This window comes from Argiope bruennichi, chromosome 5 (genome assembly GCF_947563725.1).
Source record: "Argiope bruennichi chromosome 5, qqArgBrue1.1, whole genome shotgun sequence".
NCBI lineage: Eukaryota > Metazoa > Arthropoda > Arachnida > Araneae > Araneidae > Argiope > Argiope bruennichi.
The window spans coordinates 109,797,777-109,821,369 of NC_079155.1; the positions used below are offsets into that span (position 1 = coordinate 109,797,777).

Consider the following 23,593-nt stretch of genomic DNA (forward strand, 5'->3'; position numbering starts at 1 on the left):
ACTATTTGTGTAATATAATTCATAAAATGAATTTTTAACAGAAAAGTTAAATTTTATTGCTTGCAAACGAAGAAATATAAATAAAATAAAAATATTGTGTTTTCATTCACATCCTCTTTTCATAAAATATTGTTTGTTGTACTGATCATTTATAAAGTGCATTTTAGCACTAATAAATATTTATTATTCGAGATTACGCAATTTTTACAAATTCGAAGAGCGAATTTCTTTTAAGAAACAGATCTAAAATTAATTCTTTAAAAATTTTCATAATTAATATAAGGCCTTTCCCTGAATGCATGCGTACTGTTTTGCGGAACAAATGCCTTTTCAAAGCATCAGTCTTTTCATATCACACGATTATCACTAATATTCCCAATGACAAAGTCGAGTTCTGTATCTTCACTCACTTCGGAACGCAGAGGTAACCAAAAAAGAGAAAGAAAAAAAAGAGCCATTCTAAAAGTGAGATTTCGTAAGCGGAGTCGGAATTAATTATTCACTTTCTCCGAAAGGCCGATGCCGCGGCCTTCATCCCATTGACCTTGACCGGGGCATTTCGGGAGCAGACGCCACGCATCGATCGCCCCGGTGGCGCCGCCCCAAGCTTCCAGAAGGTTCCATCAGCCACTCACCCCTTCCTTTCGATCCATATCCTTCATAATGAACTCTTGCTCTTTTAATTAATTCTCTTTGTTTCTCGCGTTTCATGAGATATTCATTTTACACCCCAATAGTGCAAATGACACAATCTTAAACCTGCGTCTGTCTCCGCCCCGTGAAATAAATCAAATCCCTTGGGGCGTCTGCTGGAATGGCAATACCAGCTAATTATAGAAACAATGAGTCTGCTGAAAGATGCGTATAATGAACTTTTTATGACGACAATAAGTCGACAAAGTGCCATTTAAAATTTTAAGCTTAACAGTTCAGCAAATTGTACAAATATAAAAACACGATGTGTAAAGAATAGTTCACTCAAAATCGATCGAAATAGTGAAAAATCGATAAAAAAAATAACGAATTACTAATTACAATGCATAAAAAAATCGAACTAATGGAGTTTTTTTTTTTTTTTCCGTAATTATGAAAACAGGGAATTTTTTTTTCTTCCGTTTTTAAATACTTACAATAATTACAAAAATCAAACCTACCTTAATCTTTCATGTCTGAAATATCGCGAGAATTCGTGACATGGGAAATGAATAAAATAATTTACTATGCAATCATTGTTTACAATACGGTTCTACAAAGGATAATAAGAGAATATTAGAGATTATAAGCAAATTCACTGTCCTAATGTTTTTTCAAGACTTCATATATTCGAAGGAAAAAAAATATCCCTCGAAATTAAATAAATAATTTAAATGAATTTTTTTGTACAGCTTATTCATTAAAACTTTAGTCCTTTTCCAATTTGGGATTGAGAAAAAAAATTGAGAAAACCTTGTGTTTTGTAATATTTACACATATTTCGCTTCGCCCTCTTGAAAGACAGGAAGCAGCTTGAGTTTAAGTACAGGTGGCAAAGAACATACTCTATACAATGTCTTCACCAGTATTGCATTGAGTTAAAGGCGGATATAGATGCGATATCCTTTGCTTGTGAAGAGAAAATAGGTCAAGGGGAAAAGGATATAAATGCTTTTTCCCCCTCCCTTCCAAGTGAAAGCAAAGATCAGTACCCTGGGAAGTAATAATCGTTCAGGTTATGAGAAGGGTGGGGGAGAGTACAGGAACGAAAAGGAAAGTTTTTTTTTTTTTTTTTCAGGGATGCAGAAAAGGGTTTGAAGGGCACTCCTGGATGTAGGACAGTGCAGCACTCATACAAAAGGAAACAAATATAGGATTGCTGCTTTTTATATAATGTCTCACCTACTAACTTTTGAGGTTACTATAAACTATGTATTCCATTTATTTACTTTTTTTTACAAAAATACTTTAAAAAAAACTGACAATTATTTTTTGCGGAATTAATTAATAACAAACATTAAATCTGTCTGTACTATTTATTTTTTATTAAGAGTATATAAGAAAAGCGTATAACATAAAAGTTTGATAAAACGAGCACGATTTTCAATGATTATCTCATTACTAAAAGTTACTCCTGTCTAGGAGCAAATGTTAAATAAAAAGTATGCATTTATAGAGAGTAAAAATTTATACTTTCACGTTCTCTCACAAGGGGTTTTAACAAAGAATAAGAAAGATGAAATATGTAAAGGTACGAGAATTACTCCTAAGAAAAATAACTCCATTGAATCATTAAGGATATTATTGGACAATTTTATAATTCACATCGTTGAAATTTCAGAAATTGTTACTTTCTATGAAACACAGAACTGTTATCCAATCCACGATATATTTCCACGATAAAAAAAGTCTACTTAGGATATTAATATTCATAAAAACAATCCGAATTAAAAAGGAAAAAGAAAAAAGTCACACCAATATGATTTATAACATTCTACGTCCAATTTCATTCAATTATGATAATTACAATTTTCACAAAATTACGCATCGTTGTAAAAAAAGAGCTTTGACTATAATTATTAGTCAACCAAGCAAACAGTTTTAAACAAATGAACCATTCGTGAGATACTGTTAATGTTTGCTAATGATAATGTTAACTTTCTGCCTGTTACAACTTATTGTTAAAAATACAGATGCAAAAATGCGGAAATGCAGAATTGCGATCATTGACATTAACACAATTCATCAGGAATTTTTGAGAAATTATATTTAATAACACGATAGAAATTATTGTTGTTGTCTTCAAAAAAAAAAAAAAAAGCCACACTGTTCCAGCATAAAACGTATTTTCACTTCATCAAAATCATTTGAAAACAAGAATAAATGCTTCTATTTTAAATCAAGATAGTCTAAAATCCGTAAAATGAATGCAAATAATTATATTATACTGATTCAAATCAAAAATAATTTTTAAATCTGCTATATTTTTATAAGCTGCTGTCTGAAATAAAAACTTTAAAATCATTCTAATATTTTCCATTTGAAAATAAAGGGAAAAACGCATAATAAATTTGGAAAAAAAAAATGACTTACCATCATATGGGATAGGAGGAGGAGGAGGACTATAAGGGTACCGATAACAGCTCCCAAATCGGCCTTCCTTCGGATACCTTAAAAATTGTAAATGTGTGATTAAAATAAAATAAAAAAATTAAAATAAACATTAAAGAAATAAGAAATTTTTCAAGAGGGAAATTCGATGGCTAAACTATCGAATGATTTCTTAAAATGGTGATTTATTTTTGAAATGCCACATTCATTATTTCCGAATAAGGAATTAAAAAACTTCATATAAACTAAAAAAAATTTAATCAGTAAAAAATATGATCCATTATAAAGGCTCATAGTTTTAAAACAATAAAATATTAAATTCAACAAAATAAATACTATAAAATGAAAGAAAAAAATTAATGATTTATGAAAAAAGAAAGAGAATTTTGAAAAAAAAAAAAAAAAAAAAAAAAAAAAAGACGAAAAAGAGAAAAAAATAAAATCAAACATTTGCACTGTTATACTCTCTATTGTTTGATTTCATGAAATATACTTTTGTTTCAGCATTCTGACTCATAATATATAATAGTTTGTAAAAGATAAGAGAATTATTACCTAGTCTTCTGAGATTACGTTATGTTGTATTATTTCATACAAACTGAACAATGACGAAATGTATGTAAAAATCATGCTTTGTGCAATAAAATATTTTTGTTTTATGAACAACATTAACTAGACAAAACCGCCAAATAATTTTTTAAACAATGATCATCACATAGTAAAAATGATTCCAAATCATTTCAAACAAAATACTTTAATGCAGGAATTTATTTTTCATCTTAGGTGAACCCCACTTCTACGTGAACAAATTAGTAGCAATTCCAAAATTGGGAAATAATGAGAAAATGATGAATCAGGAGGAGGAGGGGAGGGTCCGATTTAAGACAGCAACGTTCAATAAAATATTTTGATACTGTAGTCAGGTATATTTTTTAATAAATCCCATATGACATGTTGTTATCGCAATAAAATAATTAATAAATACATAATTATTTATTTTTATCTAATAATTTTGACCAAACGCTCGTAAGAGTGAATGTAGTAGTGTCTAAGGGTGAATGTAGTCTGTTGCACACACACACACACACACACACACACACACACACACACACACACACACACACACACACACACAAAAAAAAAATATTGAAATATTTAATTAAAAAAAAGCAAGGTAGAAATGTCTGTGGTTTCATTCGTTGTAATCTCCTGAGATTTTTAACTTCACTTCTGCATCTATATATTATTACCATTAACACAAAGAAAATTTTGAATCAAACTAATCTGTAACTTTTCCGCACACTCTAATACTGGAATTATCGCCCTCACTTTCATACGAAAACTGGAGTCTTTGAGTGAGGCCCCTAACTCCATGAGTCTTCATTTTTTTCCCGCTGAGAGTTTTGTACATTGAGTAGAAATCTCAGAAATCTAATCGAGACCAAAATATTACATAAAATTTTAATTACAAGATACCATTTTAAATTTCATTTAATTAAATCAATGCGTTTTCTTACGGCGTTTATATGCATATGGATGTACAGACTGACAGACGGTCAATCCTTTACCGAATCTGTTACAAAATTTCGTATGAGGGAGAAAAAAAAAAAAAACCCGCTTCAGATTCTAAAAACTGTCTGTCAATTTTATCCATCTGATCCTTTGCGCTTTTGTAATGATAGTGTCCAAATGTACTCAAACAGGTAGACAAAAATTCTAGCAAATGATTTTCGTTCAAAATTTCATGAAAATCTACAAATTGATAGGAAGCTATATCAAATTTCACACATCTGGTCTACAGCAGTTTTAAGTTATCTTCATTGAACGGCTTAATCGCAAAAATTTGTTTCTCGTATTCTGAATGATCTTAAATGAGGAGATTCGTCAAAATCTCTCTTTCTGTACCGATAAAATAAATAACTCCCATTTTAAAATGGAAAAAACTCATCCTATCAAGGGATGGTTCGATCTTGACATTTCAATAATTTGAATCAAGCTGTTACACACATCTAGCCTATTTGTACACATCGCACAGTACATCATAACGGAAACTTCTTCCCCGTTCCTCCGATACAAATTTTTTCAAATAATTTTTGAAGGGGAAAATTTCCAAAACAGATGCTTTTCAATTGAACTGATTGAGAGAGCGAAAAAGTGTGGCATCTGGCACGGAAACTATCGAAAGGATTTTTCACTTTTTCTACAACCCAATCCTCTCTCATTTAGCAGATCGTCCTTCAAACCCTTCACGCAGGAAGCACACTAACCAAGGTTAGCGAAGAAGAGAAAGGGGAAGGGTGGAAAAAAAGGACTATTCTATGGGGCGCATCCATCGTAAAAGCCCTTTCTCCGACATACATCTGGCTGCTCAGCGCTTCCGGTGCGTGTTCGAAACGGTTCCTGACCTTGATATTGAGAAATTGACCTCCAAAACTCGCAGACGCTGCAAGCTTAATTTTAGGGATATTAATATTAACAAGGGCGGCACGATAAATACAACTTCCTCAAAACCAACTGCTCTTCTCTTGCGGCAGTCCAATCTTCCTCATGGAAGAAATTAATTATTCTTAAAATAATTGCTGTTTAAAAAATAAGATGGGCAAACATAATAGGTAAATTCGAGATGTTATGCTTCTCCTTTGTTTCGCTCTCCAGCCATTTTCTACCTTCAGCTTACGAATAAAATAAGTTATAATTTTAAAGAATAAATTTATTCTTATTTAAAAATGTATATAATAATTCTATAATATAATATACTTGTATAATATCTTTAGTAGTAGAGTATTTATTTCCATTTTTAGAATCGAGTGTTGTAATTAGGGATTGCAATACCGGGATACCGAATACCGGTATTTTGAGCCATTTGTACAATTTTGTAATATCGGTATTCACAAGTTTAAATACCGGTTTTCTGGTATTTACTAGAAATTTTTTAAATTGTCTCCACTATATGTTCAGGGAGCACCAACATAGCAAAATAGTATACGTTTTTGTTTTTATGTCTCTCTAACGGGCGAAATTAATTAGACTGTGAATACTAAGCTGCATCGTAAAATCAAGAGAAATAATAAAATACTGTTTGACAACGGATTGTGAAACCCTCCGCGCTTTTGCACAGGCGTTAGGCTGGGTTTATTTCGGCAAAATAGAGGTGAGAGGAAAGATGAAAGGACGAGATGTTTAGGAGATTCTAAAACACATTGGAACAGTTTACTCCTAATGATGGAATGATTTTTGAAACGGAGAAATACAATCCAAAAAGCAATAATCAACTTAAACCTACAAATTAATTTTTTCAGATAGTGAATTCGAATTAATATCCAGAACTGTATCAGTTCTACTTCCAATAAAACTGGCTGTTGAGGCATTATGTCAGAGAGATTCTAACAGCTAATGCAACAATAAATTTCATGTTGCAGTCACTGAAAGAACTATCTGAAGAATTATATATTGCATTCAAAAATCGCACAGAAGAAAGGCATACCGAAATAGAAAATGTCTTACGGTATTTACATAATTATAATGATAATGAAAAAAAAAGAAAAGAGACTAACCAATTCAAATCTTATCAAGTTTATAGTAAATTTTCTAAAAAATTTTTTCCCACAAACCTATTCCCATTCAGAAGAATTCGGTACAGTTATCGAAGATTATGATGACACTACTGTCGATAGTGAAAAGGAATTGTCTCTTGAACAAAAACAAAAATTAGAATTAGTGATAAATGAAAAAAGTTCAACAAACCCAAATACAATACAGAAATCAACTATATCCAAAACCATCCGAAAGAGAAATCGATTTATTTGAAGATAGACTTAGAGGTAAATACTTGGAAAAAGTATATCGCGCATTGCTAACAGTACCACCAAATAGCGTAGATGCCGAAAGAATGTTTTCGACGGATGGTAATTTTTGCACAAAATTACGTTCCAGGCTTAATGACAGTACAAGTGATGCATTATTTTTTTTCAGTTCACATTTCAAAAATGTGTATTAGTACCACAGACTAAATAGTGATATTTACACTTTTTTGTGATTTAAATAAATAAGATGTTCCTTTACATTTTTTTTTTTTTTTGTGATTCTTTATATACTGTTATAATTTATAAGTTACAAATTATTTTTTGTGATATTTACATTCTCTAATAAAACTGGCAAATAAAACAAAGAAACACGTGTGTTTTCTTTATTTTTCTGAAATTTCTACTATCGGTATTAAAACCGGTATCAAGATCTAAAAAATACCGAATACAGGTATTGAACTTTTGGTTCGATATTGCAATCCCTAGTTGTAATGTAAATATATAAATTTCTATATAACGGTGATAAAAGTGAAATTCAATGATTTTTCCATTAACTTTATCTTTTGAACATGGCAATAGTAATTTGATCGGAAATGTCTCATCACTTTTTGAATCTCGGTGCAGCAATAAAATTTACAGGGTACTAGATATGGTTCAGTTTATGCACCCTTTTCACTTTATCGTCGTATGCGAAGTATAAAGAAAGTATTATAATCGTCAAAAAATCCAAATTCGAAATTTTGATGAATCGCCAAGTTTAAGATCTCCTTGAGTTAAAAAAAGAGTTTTTGGTAAGTATCTATCAGTCTGTCTGTATTTGACAAAGATAACTTAAGCATGCTTTAAACTAGACGAATGAAATTGGGTATGCAGTTTGTACATCAAGTTTGAAAATTTTTATCATATGTTCAGCAAAATCCTTTCTGAGGAAGTCTGTTTGTCCGGCTGTTCGAATAGCGTTAGCACGACAACTCCAAAACGATAAGAACTAGAAGGATAAAATTTTATCCTTCAAATGCTAAATTCATGCCAAAGGTTCATATTTCTTAATTATTTTGCGCCAATGATATACAAGGCGTTTTCTGGTACAACACCTTTATTAGAGAGAATGTTGGGAAGAAAAATAAACGATAAAACGTTACTATCTCGTCGGAAAATATCTAGGAATTAAAATACTTAAGTTTTCCAACTTTTAGCGATGACAGAAGAATAGTGCAATGGTTAATATCCTTTATAACCAGTTGAGAAAAAGCCGCTGCACTTAGTACAACTGAAGGCCATCTTTTTTAGACGTTTCAGGGTCAGAAGCACAGGTAGTTCAAGTCAAGATACTTTTTTGCCCTTCGTCATTCTGCATTTGATTAGAGGAAAGATAATAGGAAAATAAAAAGAGAAGTGCCTCAAAAGAGGGGGAAAACAATTTTGCACGTCACACTCACACATAAGCGATGTCTCTGAACCGGTGGAGAAGCAGAGAAATGCACCATACCATTGTTTCGCAGAAGAATGGGTATGGCTTCGTGCCACTGGCCGACATCCGTTGGACAAGAGAATCGGTTCTTCCGACAAAAAACTGTTACCGACCAATGAGGAAAGAAGTGAATGCCAGACAACGGAGAGGGAAAAGTAAATAAAAAGTAAACTAATGCTCACAGTGACATACAAAGAATTAAGATTCAAATAGCACGAAAATATTGTGTTTGTGTGTGTGCGCGCGCGTGCGTGCATCAATAAATGTGCGTGTGTGTGCGCGCAAACATAATTTTGCAAATGCATGGTCGGAAAAAAAAAGTAAGAAAGAAACTTTACATTTTAACTTCGATTTATTTCACCACGGGAGTCATAACTTATACAAGTGAGAAACAATGATAAAATGTCTGTTTGCATCGCGAAACAAAAGCAAAGTGCCCGAAATTTTTTCCTTCAGTGATTTTACTATTAGATTCTTCAAGGGATTGTTTAGGTAAGGGAATCTTGGGTATATTTTTTAAAAAGATGTGCAGGTGGGTGTTAGGTACTTTCATCCTTTCGTTCCTGTCGTGGAAACGACGGAGCCAGTAATTTTGTTAAGCGCCTATTAGAAATAATGAATTAAAAAAGGGGGAATTAAATCAAGAAATAAAAGAACATTTTAGATGAAGTTAATATGGGCGAAGTTAAGATAAAAATTAAGAAAATAATTAGGATTTAAATTAAGACATCATATATATAATGTTGCAAAATGCATCCACTAAAATCAAACACTCATTAACCCTCCAGTAAGCATCTCGCGACTTCCGCGGGTTGGCAATCAGTTCATTTTCTGTTGCATCCCCCGTTTTTCGTAGTTTAGAGTGTTTCATTTACGATTAAAGACTTTTATTATATCATATTATTATCGTGTAACATTTAGTATTTCACTTTTTTTGAAAAATATCTGAATTTATTTGTAAACATCGCATCTAAATAGTGATTGTAAAGAATTACGCAGCCAAAGGGTTAACTATTCGTCGAAATCAGAAAAAATTTCACATATAATATAAAATGTTATAAATGGATTTCGCAGATGTAATACTAGTACAATTCCTCCCCCAGCCCAAGTCTGATATCAGTAAGTTCACTCATAAATTTCCTAGTATAGATCTAACTTATCATTCCGCAGATTGTTTTACTTCGTATTCATTTTTTAAATCTCTACCAATTTGTTTTACACGTTCAAAATATCCCTCTTCTCATCATATATCGGTTGACAGATGTAGAAAAAACGCTCCTCAAAAGGAACTCGCGCGAACACAATAACTAAGAGCTTTCATTACATTAGGCGCTTCTAACTTATAATAGAAATGATTTTCGCTCACACTTTTGAATTCACTTATAAGAATCATCAATCAATAATAAAAGTTTCGGAAATTCTTACATCATTCATAACAATTTTTAGTGAGAAATTACCATTTCTTCATTTCAATTCAAAATTAAGAAATCAAGCAATTAAGTTTGTAAGCATGTCAGAATTCAACTACTTGTTTCAAATCGTGGGCATATAATTCTGAAATATGTAGGAAAAAGAACTACATAAAATTTCTAATTAGATAGTTTACTTTAGCGTTATAATATTACTTTACGTAAAAAAAAAAGTGCGTGAAAATTTTCTCAACAATTATCACCATTTTGATTAATTATAAACTAAAAAGGAAAAATGAAATGAAGCATAATTAAAGAATCAAATAAATATATCTAAAAAAATTATTTGATGATTTAAATCGTTTTTTTAAATTTCATTTTGTTTTTTTCTTTAACGTTTTCTTACCATTCAAAAACTAAACAGATACTTACACTGATTTTTTTGGTCGAATTAGCCGTTTGAATTCTGTAAAAGACAAAGCAATCGCTTTGAATAACAATCAGAATCAGCAGAAATATGTCTATATTTACGGAATAAAGCACGCATGTTAAAGCCCAAATGTTCCCATAGTGGAGCCCATTGAGTGCTAAAGATAAATGAACTATCTACAATCTGTCTTCTCTTTTCTCTAAAACTTTGTTAAGCGAAACCATTCGCGACTTATAACTTCGTCAATAGACAACTTTTTAATACTAGAGCTTTAGTTCTCAATTCTATAGACCGCGGCCCATCTAGAAGCAACGGATAGCGTAAAAGTTAAGTGGACCATCGCGGAACGCTAGTCAAGAGTCGAAGTCGGGGGTTTTGAATGAATATAGAGCGTGCATTGAACCTGAAATTGTCAAGTTTTAAGCTAAATATTAACTCTCTCCCATGGGGGGAGGGGAGGAACAAATGAATACTTGTTTGTTTCCAGTTTTTAGTCTTTTTTTTTATAATTTTCATATTTTGAATCTTAACCGTTTATTTTTTAGTTTTCTTACATTGTGATAGTTAAATTATTACAAAGATTTTTTTGTTTTATTTTATTAACAATGTGCTTTTAATTCTTTTTATAAGAAGATTTATTAATTACTGACATATGTATATAATATATATATATTTCTTTGTATTCTTCCTTGTATGTTTTAGTTTGTGGGCTTCACAATATTTTTTACACAACAGGTGGTCCGTATAACCAAAAAAGTTGAGAAGGCTTAGAGTATAAATATAGCCCTTTAATCATCTGTTTGCTTTCGTCAAGGTTTAAAGTTAACTTACTGGAAAGCAATGAACTAACTATAACAGTTTTTTAGTTGAGTGTCAAGTGTGACTTCGCGAGACCATGAAAAGTGCTGTGCAAGCGGAAACGCCGGTTATGTCTGAGTTACCGGTTTGCATTTTAAAATATCCACGCGCATCAGTTTTAAAGGTCGGAGTCAATGACTTTCAAACCCCTACCTCATACGCCCGATAGGGGGGAAAAAGAACCAATGATATCTTATAAATATTCATATGTTCGCGCAGACATGCAAATCGGTGTCTTGGTCCCTTGGATGGCGTTTTTAGAACCCACCTTAGGAGTGAATAAAAGCAGCGAATGCACTCGTAAAACACAGGTAGTTAAAGGGTGGTTCAACCCACCCCGGGCTGCCAATAGGGAAGCCCCTCTTCCCATTATGAGATGACTGTTAACGGGAATTTTATAGAGAATAGAAAAAACGGAGATACTTCGCAGAGTCTAACGCATTGAGAGAATATGCTATTAAATCCATCGTGTAGTTAGTAGCCTTTGGCGATTATTAATGGTTCCACCCAAATTTAAAGAGTTCATTTTTACGATGTCGTAAGATGTTACTTCTATGAAAACGTCATTTGCAATGTTATCAAGCTTCTTATCTGACTTTGAAGTTTCATTAAAATTCAAAGGGTGGGCGAAAGCTAAGGGATAAAAATTTCTGATGCTCAAATATTTCTCTCAAAGATACCTAAGATTCCCTTTCTTAAAACAACACTTGTCAAAGAAATCTCTAAAAGAATCTCTTAGTGAAAATCCTATGGGAAAAATTTTAAACACTTTGTTCTTGTATCGCGATATAAACAGATGAGTGTCATTGCTTCTTCCCGTGCACAAATTATGCCCTCTCATGGAAAAATAAATTGTTCATTTCAAATTCGCCTTCTTTTGCTACAAAATCTTTGCATGTACAAATTAATGTTATTTATAACATTAGTGTTAGTACATCAATAGTGTTCTTATTTATACTATTTGAAATATCTACCTTTATAGTTCTATTAAGACAATATTATAAATTACTGCTTTTCCATCCTTCATCAGAGAATCAATATTAGTATCATTCTTTGAGGACTAAGTAGGATAAAAATATCATAGGTATTAAAAAGAAAAGAAAAAAACAGTTTAAAAAGGTATTAAAGAAGAAAAAAATTACAACTATAAGAGACAAACTCTTATATGGCTATCTAAAAGACAGATAATAAATACTGGCTGTCTGTCTAAAAGACAGACAGTCAAACATTCTTTCTGTACCTTAAGTGTCAAAAAATCATTACGCACAAAATGCTACAGCATGTGCAATCAAGCGAAACAAAGCAGACAAATCAAAACTAAGATACAATATTGCAACTATTTTTCGAATTAGAGTTTCGAAATTCTTTTTTTTTAGACATTCATTTATAATTCATTATTATCATCATTATATTCATCATTGTTCATAAAGGTTTCTTAAAATTATTTTTTCAATTCATAATCCGATGGTGGTAAAATGTGGAAGTTTAATTCATTAATTGATAATTATGTTCTGAAAATGTTAAATTAGATTAATATCACCGAAATATAAAAAAATGCATCAAAACTGTCTCACACCAGGTAAAGATAAAAAAATGGATTACAAAAGTCTACCTTTCAACAAGATAAACATTAATTAAAAAGAGAAAAAAAATTATGCGATTTGTCGCCACAACTCCATGAAGCTGATGATAGGGAAGATGGAATGTATTGAAAATTCTTTCAGAAACAGATCTAAATATTTTTCAGACTTTTAATTAACTAATCAAATAGTTTCATATTCTAAAACTGACTTTACTAAACATGTTTTAGATTATTGCTAAACATCATGTTTTTAGATTAATTTTATAAAAATGCATATTATTTTTATTTACTATGATTCATAATTCCGCCACCTCCATGTTTGTACATATTATTGCAGAATTCATCGATCACTATGCCGTCAGAATGGTACATATTTTGTAAGAAGGAACGGCTTATATGCAAATTCTTCAAGCTAACTATCTATATAAGGCCCTTGCTGAGAGTCGGCTATTCTAACATTTAATTTCCTTGTTTGACGTTTTTCTATCGTTTTTATGCGTTCTATATGGTTTCTATATGTTTTTATGTGTATTTGTTTTATTAAAAGATATCTTTAGTTACTTCATATACTATTTTCTGAATGAAGAATCTTGCATAGTGAAGGATAATATAAATGCGCTCGAATATTTCGTTTCACAACTATAAAAAAACATTCAAAGCTTAGATATAATATAAGAACTAAACAAAGCAAAGAAAAAGGATCAGGAAAGAAACCTGATCAATTACGTCAGACAAATAATTAACTAAATTGTGTTAATATAATGCTAATTACTTATGAAAAATTTACATATTTTTATAATTTTATTAATTTGACAACTATGCTAATATCTTTTCGATCGACCAGCCTGAGGTTCAGCACAGCGATCTAATGTGACTACTAGTACTACCATGAACTATATTGTCGAAGAACTTAGCTTCAAGAGAATCAGTAGACACTGTAATAAAACTGCATCGTCCAATAAGTTTTAATCACATCTAAAAAAAAAAAAAATCCTGTTTAATACATAGAACGAACTGAGGCGTTGTAAAATTTCAGGATGCTTACACATTCCGAGACTGACTGGGAATTTAAACATCTATGTTTCGAAACTAGCAGATATTCTTAAAAGGAAAACTAACAGAAAGTAACAAAAAAAAAAGTTACAAAATGGGTCCGTGAAAGCAGACGTGTGTGGAATTTTACGTGCGTCATTTCTCAGAATCAGTCCACAAGCATATACTACCCATTATAAATGATGGTAGGTCATACTTTTTTTAGTTACATAGATGCAGGTCAGTAACTATGGTTACAATGTCATAACTATTTTTCTTTCTCGGAAAGTAATACCAAGGGAAAACTACCAGTAACTAAAACTATGTCAGAAAGTACTTGAAAAAAATTTTTTGTTGTTGTTGCTAATACTTCTAAGGTTGCAATTTATTCAACAAAAAGAGAGAGAGAGAAAATCAAATATCTTAAAAGCCTTTGTTTATAAAAGTATTATACACAAAGGCTTTATTGGATAATCAAATAGTTTTGTTTAAATCTTGAGTCATTTTGGGCGATCAGGTAGAGGCCCGACCAATAATGCGAGGTCTCCTGCGCATGGGTTAGACGACCTATGGGCTCGTTGCGGAAGTTTGCACTGCCCAATAAGGAAACTCAATAACTCAGGCCGGGGCCATTTCCCATTTTACTGTCGCTTTCGCTAAAGTGGGTTTTGCCATAAAATTAGGCGATACGAACAACTGTATCTCTTTACATAATGGTGAGTCTCGATGGAAGAACATAATGTTATACCGGCATTTTTGGACTTCGAGATCCGCTTTGAGGATATATGTTGATTACTTAGTAGTGCATAGTTTAGTCGATCTAGTTTGCACAGCGATTATCCAACATTACTTTTAGTCGTGTCTTCGTATAATTCGTTTCATGAAGATGCTTTTATTCTTTTTCGGAAGAGAGAAGAAATCTCAAACAGTGAAAAAATTTTTGCTGTAAGATATTTAAATTTTGCAAAACACTGTTGTCATTTTTTAGGATTTAGTTTTATTATAAATGATTTACACATTATGTTTTTGGAAGCATGTTCACCAATAAAATAACTCAAGGCTGTTGGTATTATTGTTTCTTCCAAGTCCAGGGAAACTAATCGAATAATAAATCGAATTTTATCTTCAACAAGATTTGTATTCTTTTATAAAATAAATGTTTGAATATTAGTTTTTGCTTTTCATGAGATGTAGGAAGATTTAACAACAAAATCTTCAAGTGTGAACTTTATTCAATTTCACCAAAAATCCTTTTTTCCTGTTAAAAAAAAAATAATTAAAAAAATAATTTTTAAAATATCGCCTCAAGCATTTAGTTAAGCAATTGTATTTATGTATGTAACAATTAGAGATACTGATTGTATTTATGTATGTAACAATTAGAAATACTTTCATAAAATTATATAATAAATAATGTTGAAATATTTAAATTCTAGACGGCATTTTGAATTATTTTTCCTTTTTAATATACAATAACGGAGCCAATTATCGATTTGGATCCTTAAATCCTATGCCTCCAATCCGGGTTAGCGATCAATAGTTTAAAAAGATATGTAACCCATTCTTGTTTCATAAAATGCGTGGCCATAAATGATGTCCGTAGGGCAACTTGGCTTTTCTCTGCAGTATTTACCTTCGAGACTTATCTTTAGATAAAGCAGGCAAAATAAATTCGTATTTTAGTATATCGATCGAAGGAATGAAATTCATCTTTTGTATATTCTGAGACTCCCTCGCGCTTCGAATAGCTTATCTTCTTCTTATAGAATATCTTATGTTCGCTCTTTATTTTCAGCGATTCTTTTTCTCGATGCGTCTTTTTAGAAACTCGTGGTTGGGAAGCGATCTTGCTCGATTCTTGTTTCTGCTTCCTTTTGAGGAACTCTTAATTTAAAAACTTGTTCTAATGTTTCACAAGTGGGATGAATTTATTAGGCAACAATGAATATATTTGTTTTTATTCTTCATTTACATCGAAAGTTCAACGAAATAAATATTATTCCATTATTTTCTTTCAGTTAAAATGTATTTTGGTTAAGAGGATTTCATTAAATGATTTAATCATACACTTTTCAGTTTTATTTGAATATCTTCTTTTGGTCGACAATAATATGAAACTTTATAAGACTTCTATCATCCGAAAATTTAAAGCAGTTAATTAAAGTACTGGTCGTTCTCTCTCTCTGATAAAGACCAAATAAACTTTTTTAAATGTAGTGTTTTAATGTTGGCCTCTAGATACAACTTAAAAAAAATATCTTTATATCCAAAAGGTATTTTGAGTGGGAAAGAAATGTCCCAAAACTTACGAGTCTTCACTCAAGCAATAACAATACAGCAATATATATATATATATATATGTAAACATAATTTTGCAGATGTTTGGCTGGAAAATAGAAACTTTGAATTGTTAACTTCGATTTATTTCACCAAAGGAGTCATTATATATGGGGAAAATGCGATAAGATATGCGTCAACCAACATCGTGATACAAGAGAGAAAGTGACTGAAATTTTTCCCTTCACTGATTTTACTCTAAGTTTCTGATAGGGATTTCTTTGCCACGTATCGATTTATAAGCAAGGGAATCTAAGGTATCTTTGAAAAATATGAGTGAATGCTACGGATTTTTATCTATTGATTCCTTGTATGGATACCACGGAATCAGCAGTTTTATTAAGCGCATTAGAATTAATTAAATAGAAAGGTGGGAACTGGATCAGAAAATAAAAGAACATTTCAGAATAAAGTTAATAAGGGTTAAATAAAGATAAAAATTAATAAATTAAATGGGATTCAAATTAGAACAAGAAAAATTACACACACACACATCACTTAGGTCTCAGAAATTTAATTAAAATACACTGAAAAGCAAATTTCTTGACCATTAATTGCTGCCTTCATTTTACTATTCATTTTTTAACTCCAGAATAGTAAAGAAACCCTTTTCACGAAAGAAGGAGATCCGAATAGAATTTTTAGCTCTTTATATCCTCTGAACTAATGGACGTGATTTCTTATTGAGCCTTATAAAATGCGACCAATACATAGCACTTTCAAATACATTGACTTTGTGCCAATTGCAATTTGTCTCAAAATTCGAATTTACACTATTTACTACATCTGAGAATAAATTTAAAACATTCCGTAGATTGCTTTTACACTGACTGAAAAACAACCGTTTCATGTTATTTCTCACTGATTTTACTTGACATTAAATATGAAGTCCTCAAAGTGTGAAGGCGCCAGTATTCCTCTAAAAAAAGTAAGAAACAACAGAACAGAGGGAAAAGAGAGAGAGATAGAGAGAGAGAAAAAAAAAAGCCATTGTGTTCTGCTTTAAACCGGTTCTGCGTTCCAAGAACCCTTTTATTATACAGCAAACATGTCGGCATCCGGATGTAATGTGGTAGGTGTACGCCACTGGACACGATGAATACGTATTGCCACGCGCCCCTGAATGATCAAATCAAATATCGTCACTAAATTATGTAAAATGTGGCTATAACTGCACAATGATCCAGTAAATTCCGATTACATAAATCAAGTATGTAAGTTACTATACATTATATAACAAGTTTAAATAAATTTTTAAATCCGTTATTTCTTTAGAAAATTGCATTATCTTTCAAAATAAAATTTCGAATATTCAACATTTATAAAGAATACTTCACAATATAAAAGTAATGATCCGAGTTTCAATATTATCTTGAGGAAGGAGAGGCAGGCAACATTAATGTTGTAGTAAGCATATGAGGCTCCAAAAATAAAAAATAAAAAATAATTGCTAAAATATGATTATTTTCCCTCTTAAAAAAATTGTTTTTTGTCTCATTTGGTTTTCTTCATGTTCGTTAAGATAAAAATTTGCATTCGATTTTTCACTCTCTTTCTGATATGCTTGTTTTGATATTGAATACATTTGTGATTTCTTTGGAATAATTCACTATATTTTTAGAACTTAATACCCTTAAATGGATTATTTGAGTTAAATTTTAATTCCGTATGCATGGTAGTATCTGATAGTGAATGTGAGCAGAAATCTATTTCAAGATTCAACAATATTTATAGTTACAAACTGTAAATTAAAAAGCAGAAAACAATGAAAATGTAAAGTACTATTATAAAGTATTGGAAAGTTATATTATAATGTGCTTTTATAGCAAGATAATAAAATTATGTTAAAAATAATTTATTCAACACATTTAAATATTCTAAAATGTCAAAAAAAAAAAAAAAAAAAGGTTTAAAACAGATTGGACATAACGCCTGTTATGATCATATAGTAACGATCAGAAAATTATTTAAAAGCGTAGAAAAATAACACACAAAAGCAGAATAAGATAAAAGTGAGTGTTTCTTTGTTATTTAACTATAGAAATAAGACTACAGAGTTTCTATAATTATAAGAATATATAATGATAATAAAGGCCAAGACAAAAAGAAAATGCATATCTTGAAGCAGACAGTTGCAGAAACTAATAATTCAACTTGATAATAATTCAACTTGTTAATCGATACTCTGCAATTAAATGAAGATTTCGTAAGAATGAAAAACGTACCAAAGCTGATTTTAATATTTTTTCCAAACCTCTTACTGTTACGGGTTACCAGTTCAAATTGACCGCGAAGATAAACGAAAAAATTTAGTACCAGAATTTAAATCGACTATTTCGTTTATCATTCATTAATTATTGCTTATTTTATTTTGCATTCTTTTTTTAAATACTTAGTGGTCGCAAAGAAATTTTAGCATAAAAATTGGATTCCCCATCTCCCTCCCTTCATCTCTGCCGCCTAGAAAACTTGCAACATCTCCATCGAACTTCTTTAAAACCATACTTTCTATAGAAGTGTGAAATTCATCGCCGGCATATGAACCGGGCACACCACCTGTTTCACTTACGGCTTTAGGTTACAAATAGAAAATGGCAGTAGCCCTTTGGTCGTTTCCCTCATATTCCAGTAGGAAGTTTGAAAGCTCGGTGAAAGTGTTTAGAGAAGGAAAATGTCTGTGGAATGAGAAAAAAGTGCCATCGGAGGGTGCACGCAGGTGAGGAGGAAAATTGGTACGCCTACACGTCCTTCCCGGTGGGTGCAGCAGCCTCAACCAATGTCAGCGCGTCCTTCGCAGCAGTCATCGTCTGATGCCGCTACATGTTGCCACGACGCGATAAATAATCTCTATAAATAAAGCGAAGCGAAAGGGGGGGATGGAAACAGTGTCTGAGTGACGGGGCGCGGTTGTTTATGGGATTTCGAACAATCGCGCTTCAGTTAGACTTTTTTTAAGCCGAATAGTAAAATAAATAACTCGCGTGGGGAATGCCCTTTATTCGAACGCTGTAGACAATAAAATATTCTTAATGTACCTCGCCCTCGTATTAAAAATTTTTTAGAGTACAAAGCAAATGCGCATTCCCCAGGTGACAGTTTTATTGTGACAAAGAGGAATGAATACCAATAATTAATTATAAAAATCTGTGAAAGAAAATGCACCGATTTAAAAAAAAACCAATGATGATGAAAAGGATGATCAATAAATGCGTAAATTTTATTTATAAAGCATTTTTGTTGGCATCTGCACAATAATTCGGTTTAAAAGCAAACGATAAAATACTATTGCAATTTAATCATAAGCATTAACGAGCTTTTGAAGTTTCTATATCAGAAGAGTTTCGGGGAATCGTCACCTTATACAGTATTTAATTCAGAATGTTTTAAAAGTTCATCCCATAGAAAGTTAACAGTTCATTCATCGTTTGTTAAAGATTCGTAAGACGTCCCGAGGTAAAAATAACTTGATATTGAGAAATATTCAAAAGTTTACTTTTTTTTTTAATTAACTGAGACGACAATACATTACTAACATTCCCTATAACTATAACATAATTATTTATACTATTCCAAAAATGAATCAAAGCGTTTTAGCCTTAGAGATACATTCATGTAAAAGTGAAGACTCATGATCGAATGCTTAAAACTGTAATTACTTCTATAGCAACGGAAAGCACCTACGTAACGCAGATATGCAAAGCAACATATACTTAGTCGCTTTTTCTGTACAACTAGCAATACATAATTACTTTTAATATTTATTTATTACGTATTTGTAAATGGAATTTTGTAATCGATGTTGCAATCGTTTCCTTAAACGATACTGAGTTATGGAATATTGTATACTTTATACTTGCTAATGCAATACTATTTCCAGAACTTAAATAATTATAACTAACTCTCGTGAATTGGATAATATTTTTATATGAACTTTTACCATAAATAAAAATTTTAATTTATTTGCTGCCTTTTTTTGCAAAGAACACATTGAATTTACAGAAGAATTTTTTTTAAGTCTTCAAGCTAAAAAAAAAAAATGCTCTAAAAGAATTTTTTGAGAGGCATAGAGAATACATAAGAGTTTTCTCGAATGACACCTGTAAACCGCCATGACACAGATTCGATGCCCTTATTTTTTTCCTCTTCGTGTCATCACCAACCTTCAACATCTTTCCCTCCTTCATAAAATGATGAGGGTGCTCCATTTGCCACAATCAGATCAAGGTTGTACTTTCGATAGAGGTACCATCCACTAGAAATGCAATTCTTAGGGAAAGAAGAAATGTCTTAAGTTTGATCCATTTGCGTCTGTTTTACGAAGCAAGAAGAAAAACAAGTATCCAAACTGAGGCAAGCAAAAAACGTTATTAAGATATTTCTGTATTTGTAAATTTCTTTCCCAACTTCGTGTTTTTGTCTCTGTTGTCGGCCAGAATAGTTTTGTTGCGAAAATAAATAAAAGAGAACAATAATTACTAATAAACCGAGATAAATTTCATATAAAATATTAATTTAATAAATCTGCAAACGTGAATTTTAATGTAAACATAATTTGATACCTTAACATAATTTTATTTTTAAAAAAATCTAATATTAACGAATTTCTTGAAAACGGTTCCGAGGAAAAACAGATAGGAAGAGTCTTATTATCATTTTGTAGAATCTTCAAACACTTTCACAGGAGATTTTGAAATAGCAGTTTAATAAAATTCAATAATAATTTATAGGACAAGGGAAAAAAAGTGAAACATGATTTAAAGAAAAAACGGAACCTTGAATTAAGGTATACGGACATTCTAAGAATCGAATACTCTTCTTTGAAATAGATAAAACTGGAGAAGAATGAGAAGATATTTTAAGAATTGATGCGTTTTTCTCTACATTATTTTTGTATTTTTTGTAATGATAATGCAACAAAGTTTATTTTAGGAAATCAATCATATAAAAAAAAAAGACTCAAAAAATATTTTCTGTTTTACCAAAGGAAGCAACCAAGACGAGACAACATATTTCTTAAAAAAATTTTTAACTTCTTTCATTAAAAATTCCAGTATACCGTTGTCGCTCACAAAGGGGCCATCCGTGGAACCTTGACCGCCATCGGAAAACACCTCACGTAGACCGACCCCTGACACAGGCCCCCCGTGGCACACAAAGCAAAGATAAGCGACAGGTTTTTGTGCCCAACCAAAACAAAGAGGGCAAGAAACTGAGAGAACATTCGGTGTAATTTGTGGTCCGGATTCTACTTCAGGGTCAGGAGAGGTAAAAGAGGCCCACCAAAAGATCACGGAAGAGATGGAGATGACAGAATTTCGGGATGGAAGGCCCCCGCTCTCTAGTCCCCTCCAAAATCGGTAATTGTTTTCCTGGAGTAGGAAGTAGGTTAATGTTTCTTCACGTCACTGAAATGGGGAAAAGTGATTTTTCTTCTATGAAATTTATAGAAATAGCGGAAATTTTGAATAGAGGCTTTGAATTAATGTTTATATGTTGTTATACAGCTAGAAGCAATCATTAAAGCTTCATTAAATGAAAAACAATTATTTTACCTAAAGTCATCAGAAACTAACATAATCATTGTAACAGTATCTTCTACAAACGGAATGCACGCGAAAGAGAAATAAAACTCTCAGGTTCTTTTTCGTCGTTCCTGTTTCATGTATCCTTTATAAACTAATCTAATCTATATTTTCCTAATCTTTTATAACCTTATATTATATAACCTTTATATTTTCAAAAACCGTTTTTTTTTTTTGTTTTTTTTTTCTTTTTCTTTTTCTTTTTGTCAAAAATAATTGAATGAGCTAAAGTAAAAATATTGAAAAACTATAATAACTATGACTCAGTGAAAAGCATACAATGAGTTTACAGATATAATTAATTAGTCACTATCTCACCACAGCGTCATGTAATAAATTTTATACAAAAATAATTAATAAATTGTCATCAAGACTAATAACACAAGGGCTATTTTGGGATGAATTTCGGAAATTTCACCACAGGTCAGATAACAAGAACGACCTCTGAGTTTGCACCACATCACCAAAATGACGTCAGGCCTATGATGTCAGTTAATGTATACTGTGCCCAAATACAAATATACAATATTTCGGTACAGTACTTCAATATACAGTATACAAAAATACGGTATTTCGAGAAAATGGATTTCGAACTTGGAACAGTACTTCGGCCACTTGAAATTGGAACTTTTTCATTAGCCGCAGCAGCATTATTCTTTCACAAGAAATCAGAAAAAAGTGAAGTCGTTTTTAGACTATCAAAGAATAAGTATAGTTCACCATTTTTTAAAATTTATAATTTATACGTTAAATAAATATGTTAATCAGTTTCAAATAAAAAGCGATGATGATCTTTTTTTTTTTTTTTTTTTTTTTTTTTTTATCATAGCGACCAATTAGCAAACAACAGTCGGAACATATATCTTTCATCTTCACCTTCGTTGAACTTTAAAGCTATAACTCAACAATTAAGATTTAATCCTCGCATCAGACAGTCTCAAAATTATTTTAAATCAGATAAAAAAAACGAGAAAAAAATTCCAGTCAATCTAAAGAAATCATAATCGAAGACGAGTGGAGCAGCAGCGATTTCCTATGCATTGTTGACAATCCGACCAACGACCTGCGAAGGAGACAGCTAACTGCAACCGCTTGCAAAACATGACCTTCGCTGAGTTGATAATGAGCCCGCGTCACCATAAGCTGAATGAAAGAAAGTACTGGGACATAATAATTTCTCTCTCTTTCGTTGTCGAATGGATGGATTAATAATACAAGCAGGGGGGAGGGCAAATATCGTCATCCCAGAACAATGCTTAATTTCAAGTTCAAGGTCAGGCGATCGGTCGTCCTGGGAAGAGTAGAGGTAGAGAGAAACAGCATCGAACAGTCTCTGTTTTCTGGAAAGCGGCCAACAGGGACGCTCACACCAAATAGAACGATTTATTTTTATCGTCTGACATTAAAAGAGGAGAGAAAGAACCTCCGAAATTGGATGCCTGTGCGATGAAGATTAAATATTTGAAGTGAAAATAGCCTGGCACTTCCGAAACGATTACAATTTAAATGGCAAATCTATCTACTTTTTTTCATGCCGAAAAGTAAATTGATATCCCTAAGTGTCCGAGAATTTAGAGAATAAAGAAGAAATACGCAACGGAGAAGTCTGGAGTTTGAAGATAAATGTAAACAATTTTCTTATATTTTTCCACGTAGAGACATTGACAAAAAAGCAGAAAAAACAACTATAAAAAAACCTTTAAAAAATCAACATTAATTAATAATGAGCGAAAAGAAATTCAACTTCATAAAAGCCTTAAAAGAAATTTTAACGAAAGTCAAGAATTATTCCTATATATAATTTGAAGAATCTAAATGAAGGAACGCACAGTGAAAGCTTTTGAAGCGTTTTCAACTTAAGATCATAACAATAAATTTAAGAAATCTTCCAGTGAAATATTAGAATGCTGTAATGTATTCTAATATAATGTATACATGAATAGTGTATTGCTTAAATATAGAAATTAACGCCTTTTTAAGCTACAATTTATACATAGAATAAATT

The 23,593-nt window shown here is 31.5% G+C and overlaps 1 protein-coding gene across 1 annotated transcript in view; it reads right to left on the reverse strand.

The window, feature by feature from the left end:
- Positions 1-23,593, reverse strand: part of LOC129969177 (ecdysone receptor-like) — a 216,967-nt gene that overhangs the window by 130,189 nt on the left and 63,185 nt on the right. Inside the window, exon 2 of the mRNA XM_056083615.1 lies at positions 3,067-3,143. The gene's annotated coding sequence lies outside the window, so the exon portion shown is untranslated. The remainder of the gene's footprint in view (positions 1-3,066; positions 3,144-23,593) is intronic.